The following is a 6,469-nucleotide window of genomic DNA, read 5'->3' as shown; positions in this document are numbered from 1 at the left end:
TTCCTGTTAAAAGGGAGTTTTTCCTCTCCACTGTCGCTACAAGCATGCTTAGTGTGAGGGATTGCTGAAGAGTCAATGAGTCGATGGAATCAACTGGTTTTCCTTAGATAGAAAACTTTGAATCAATCTGACTGGATGATCTGGTTGAACTGGAAAGTGCCTTGAGATGACAGGTGTTGTGAATTGGCGCTATAGAAATAAACTGAATAGAATTGAATTGAAATTGATGTGTAAAATATCAGCCAGCAGGAGTCCCAACGGTACGTATGGTTGATGTGATCTTCGGTTTAGTGGAGGTTCTTGTTTCAAAGGCATTTTTTTTCCTTCAGTCCTTCCAGTTTCTTGTCTGTGCATGTTCCACTGGAGCGTTGCTGACATCAGTTTCAGCCCTTTCTGCAGCGTTGCTGCAGGACGCCTTTTATTCACCATGCCCTGCAGATTTTAACATTTACTCTACTTTAGTAAAAACCATATAATTCCACTCCAACACAATGAGTAACTTTTAATCAGCACTACTGTTTACAGATCGCTGTGAAGAACGACTCCAGGCAAGAACTCGTTGACACCAAATTTATTGAAGATTCACAGCTACAAGAAATACAGAGGCTTGTTAAATATTTGAAATCATTATATAAGCAGTAAGATGGTTAAAATAGACATAAAACTGTGACAATCAGTAATCGTATTGTTAATATTGGTAAATCATAATAGAACAAATGAACTTTCTACTCTTTAAATTCACAAGAACTGAAAGAAAGCGTGACATTCAGATCTGACAGGGTAAAAGGAATCCCCTTGGAGCTATGATAAAGGTAACACACACAAACATACGTCTGTGCCGGGTGTCGCCCAGCGACGGGCTGCAAAGTTTTACTGTGGTTTATTTCAGCTGTGATATTTTGGTTTTGGAAAAATAAATGTTACAATCCCGTTGAGTAAAATCACCGTCTCCTTTTGTTCAGTTCCAAAGCACACCTTTCAGTCTTACATATGTGTGCAGATGCATTTCACTGAGCATGTGTATCATCTTAAAAACCCTTCCTGATGAATGAAATGTATGTTCATCGTTCTTAAAATTTGATGTCAGGTTGGGAATTCATTGCTGCACGTTTAGACTCCTCTATTAGGTGCAGCTGAGTGACATGTAGCATTATGCATACACTTTATGGCTAAACTCCAGTTTTACTGTGAAAAAACAACCAGTTGATCGTTGCAAAGCACACATTGACCCCTTTCATGATCAATACACCCCCATGCATGCACACTAACACACATACACACTGGAAATGCTTATGCTTACTGTGTGCTTATATTGTAGTATTATAATATGATTTACAATTGCTTTATAGAAAGATTAAAGTGAAATCTGTGATATTCTCAAAAAGATTATAGTACATCCAAACTATTTTGATGGTAAAATTTGCCCTTTTATGGTAGAAAAAAAGTAGCAGGTAGCAGCAGAAGATGAGGTTAGGCATCACAGATGTTACAGTTGACTCTGCTGGAGCAAAAGGTTTAATCTGGAGCAAAGTTTCATGGATGTTTGGGGGTAATACAAATGGGAAAGGCACACCCGTGAAGTTCTCACACAGGATAGCACCCCTTGGTTAGGCTAGAAAGCTAACTTACAGGGCCTTGCAAAAGTATTCAAACCTTTGGAACTTTTATTTCCCCCTTTTTGTTTTCCTTCTGACACAGAACTAATCCAGCTATACAGTGACAGCCTTAGAGGTTTGTTAGACGGCATTAATAAACAATATCATAGAGATCAATGAACGCAGCAAAAATATTAGAAATAAGTTGAATTAGGAAGCAATATTTATAGCACTGAACAATAAGGGGAGCTATAATCTGAGAATACTGAAAGCCTGGCAGGCTAGAAGAGAGAAAAAGAGTCTCATAAGCAGTTTGCAACAGGGTGGCAGCAGCATCATGCTGAGGGAAGGATTTTGTTCAGCAGTGATCATTATTATTTCAGCCACATGTCTTTCATTTCTTGTGAATATTTTGTCTTTAACACCAAACTGAAAGTAAGAATAATCAATTGAATGATTCACGTGGCTATAATTTCAGGTATTAACAAGGTAATGTTAAAGGTACACTATGCAACCGGTGTTGATTTTCCAGCGAGGCTCCCCCCAGAGGGCGAAAGTAAAAGTGCACTGTCGTAAATAAGCTCAGCTGTTCTCCTGTCGAGCCAGGCGAGGTTGTTTTGAGCTTAGCAGACAGGCGAACGCAACGAATCACCATGTCTACGGCGGTAAGTGACTATTTTGTTCCAATTTTCGAGTTTGAAAATGTCGCTGTTTTCTCGCTGGTTCCGCCATGATAACTGCACAAATATTGCCACTGCGCTAGCAACTAGCATGCCTTTCACTGGGGGCGTGTAGCAGTTCTCGCCGTAAAGCAAGACCGACTCTCGCGATGCACGAGACTTCTGAGCCTGTGGGTGCGGGCCGAGGGCTCCTGCAATTGCAACTACGGTATTTCCCCCACAGACCACCAGGGCGGCCGAGAAAACCTTTGTTCGACCTGAAATGACTCATTTAATCACCCAAAACGTTATGGAACACATTAATTAAGTGAAAAATGTTGCATAGTGTGCCTTTAAGTTATATCTACACAAACCCATTTTTAGGGTTGAGTTAAATTGACCAAACTAAGTGCAGTGCAGCTGCAAAGACACATTTAAACTGCCTCTATATGTGCAATGCTGTTAGACATAAAAGACTTGCAGCTTTAATTGCACTAAAAGGTGGTTTTGCAAATTGACGACTCAGCTGCTTTTTAATCTACATGCAGTTGATGCTGCATATTTGTTTTTGTTAAGAATTTTGAAAACCGTGCATTTGTCTCCTTTAACCTAAAACTCACACATTCTTAAAATCTGTTAATAATCTAAACATTTGTGGTTGTAAAAATAAAAAATGTGAGACAGTTGAAAGAGAATGAATACTTTTGCATGTCACTGTTTGTCCTCTGGGCTACGAGGCTCTGAAAAACTTTTCTCTGAACCTGAAAAACAAACATCTTCTCTAAAGTAGCCATTCAACATAAAATTTAATTACTTCCATCAATACTTATTTCTCTAGACAGATGAAGTGTCAGACAACATTTTACAGAAGAAAACAAACACCTGAAACAGAAATGAATGAAAGCACTGGGGACAGAGAATGTGTCTATTTGACCATCTGCAGTTAGCTGTCTGACTTACAAACTCACTGATCTATATTCCTTCCAAATGTTTTAAAACACCTCAGTTTTCCAAGCCTTTGTCAAGATTAGAATTGATCTTATTTTGTTAAATTAAAATGGAGAATGAGTGATTAGTTTTCCTGTAGTGCTGCTCTCTCATTAAGCTCTAACGGTTGGTACAAATAAAACTGAATTAGAAACTCTGATTCTTTTGGGGGTGAAAAAGTTGAGTGAGAAAGGAGCCTCTACAACCCCAGTCAGAGAAATTTTAAAATCAATAATTTAGTTAAAAATGTTAATTTTACATTAAACATTCCTATTTCCTATCCATAAAGTTGTTACTAAAAACTCATATTGATTTTCTTTTTTATTTGCTTTGATGAAGCAAACCTCGTAAAATCTGTCATCCAGCAGGACTAGAAAAATGTTGCCTTTGTTTAGCTTATTTCAGCAATTAAAAAAAAAAAAGTCATTAGTCTGGAATATCAGAAGTGCAATCAAACAGCTTTAGTGCCACCTAGTGGTAAGAGTTAGGATTGCAATTAACTAAAAACTTATTTTTTGAGGGACTTCCTTTGAAAAGGAGTGTTTAATTGAGCAATTTTGAGTTTCTGATATTCTCACTATAGAATGCATAATACTTTGTAGAATTTTTTTTTGTATTATTAATTTTATTTTATTGCCTACTGTTGCTCACAATCTTGCAAAAAAAAAAAAAGATTATGTTGTCATTTTCTCAGGTTCATCATCATTTGAAATTAACTGAGATGCTTTTAGTTTTAGCTGCAGCTTGAAAAACTGAGGAGTTATAACTCTGAGCGTTAATACGTTAAAATGTTGCTCAGAGGCAGTATTTACCAGGTGGAATGCAGTGGTTGTTCTCAGAGGTGGGCACTAACTAGTTACACTTACTAGAGTAATATTTTGTAAAACATTTTACTTTTCGGAGTATTTTCACTGCACTGTAATTCTCACTTACACCTGAATTATATTCTTGTTCAGTATCCCTGGTTTTGAGTAAAATTTCTGGTCACTCTGTCCAATAGGTTGAGCTTTTCAAGGATCAGCTGAATATATACTGTTAATATCATCATTGGAAAATCTTTACTCTGCTTCGATAAACATCAATTAATCACCCTGAGGATTGATTTTTATAAGTTTAAATTGAAAAATATCATGTTGGAAAAGTATTTCTTCTGCAGGGACTTTTTATTCTGTAATCATGCCATTTATTTTGATTTAAACAATAATTCTTTCAAATATGAAATCCTGGACAACAAGTCTATCTGACTGTACCATTTCTACACCTTTAATCAAATGTGATGATCTAACAAGTACTCTTTACATGAGATTTTTTTCCACTTTCCTTTGGGGAATTTCTTGGATAACTACTTTTTACATTTACTTGATAATAACATTTTGGGATAATCTACCCACCTCTGGTCGTTATGTCGTTTGTTTTACAGTGTTTATATTGACAGCTACTTTATAAACTTTAGTTATCACTTGAGTTTGATGCTAATTGGCTAATTTTAGCATAAAAGAGGCCATTAGTTCTTAGTAAATTGTACAGGAAATACTTTTTCTTAGCTGTAATAAACCTGGAAAGTTTGTCATGTTTGTGCACTTTAGCATTGTACTGCTTAGCATTAATTACTGAAAATGTCAGCCAAAAATCCACCCATCGTCTCTTCTTCTGTTGCTTTCATAGAAACGCAAATTGAAAAGCCTTTTAACCCCCAAAACACTTCTGATAAAATGTTTAAAGCAGAAAAGTTCCATTCATCCCCTTCGTTATAACTATACATCGGGGAATAAATTCTTACTAAAAATCTGGTAACATCAATAACTTATTTAACTTTACACCTCTTCGCAATAGATCATTTCATAACAATATTACAAAACTACTAGAATTCAGTCACTTACAGTAAAAAAAGCTCAAACTATGCAAACTTCTTTAGCACCTTAATAAAACTTCTTCACAGTCATTTTTAATCCACTTCTTAAAGATACATTAAACTAAAGTCCCTCCCAGTTTTAAAAGCTGCACTGCAAATCAAAACAACTTCTGGTTACATCTTATAACTCAATTATGTAATAAAAAAGAAAAACACAACAAAGTTCCACTTGAGCAAAGCCACTAAGAAGAGCTTCCCACTTATACAGACACGTAATGACTCTGATATGGCTGAGAATTGGACTCGGGTCCAGGGATCATAGCGCTTCCACTCATCTACACACTTTCACAAAAATTACTGTCATTGTCAACTAAGAGCTTTAAATTCACATTCTTCAAAATGGAAACCTGACAAAGACGTACGCATGAAGAATACAATATTGAGTTATGAGGAAAAAAAGGTTTAAAACAATTTTGTGAAAAAATTACGAAACTGTTTTACATTCTGCCGAATATTGGAATATATTTTTACACCAGACTGCAAAATGTGAAGCTGAAGTTTTATTATTCCTTTTCTACCTGCATTAATGACCTGATCTGAGTCTAAGCGCCAATAATCTCGCCTTAGGCTACGTTCACACTGCAGATAATCCAACTTTTTTGTCCAAAAGTGAACCAGATCTGATTTTGCTTGAGTTTTTCTGAATAAAATAAATTCACTTTCACTTTTAAATGAAGTCTGACTTGGCCTGAACCGTCGCATTTCATACAACTTCTATGTCACAAGTATTTCAGTGTGAATAACACGGTTTTATTTCTGAACTGGATGAAACTGTGATGAAGTGACCTCATTTTAAATGGATACTTTTACCAATTTTAACATCATGGAAATGTGAGAGACTCGTGATTTTGCACCAGAGGAGGCCCAAAGCCATGCAATCAAACAAATAAACTTGGCACACATTAATGTAGCTAAGCTTATTTTTTAGCTCTGACCTCATAGCTTCAAAGCTGATGCACATATGGCGACGTGTGGAATCCATATTTGCTTCTGCAAACAGTTTGCTGTGTGTAACGTCATGTGTTGCTCTGAGCATGCTACTCAAGTTTCAGACTATAGCTGTTCTCATTGGAATCGGATGGAGGTGCCATTTAAAGTATGATGTGAATGAAACAGAGAAACTAAAACATCTAAATGGAGCATTTACACCTGCAATGTAAAGGTAGCCATACTATTGACCAGGCATGGGCTGGTTACCAGAACCGAGAAATATCAAGGCTTTACGAAGTTTCACAACTGCTAAAAGTTCAGTTTTCTACTGTAATTTAAGAACCAACGAGGGCTGAAAGCTATATTGGGAAAAGAAAAGGATATTT

This window comes from Cyprinodon variegatus, unplaced genomic scaffold (assembly GCF_000732505.1).
Source record: "Cyprinodon variegatus isolate N-32 unplaced genomic scaffold, C_variegatus-1.0 Scaffold678, whole genome shotgun sequence".
Taxonomy (NCBI): Eukaryota; Metazoa; Chordata; class Actinopteri; order Cyprinodontiformes; family Cyprinodontidae; genus Cyprinodon; species Cyprinodon variegatus.
The sequence above is the reverse complement of the archived record's forward strand: the minus strand, read 5'-3'. Positions refer to the sequence as shown.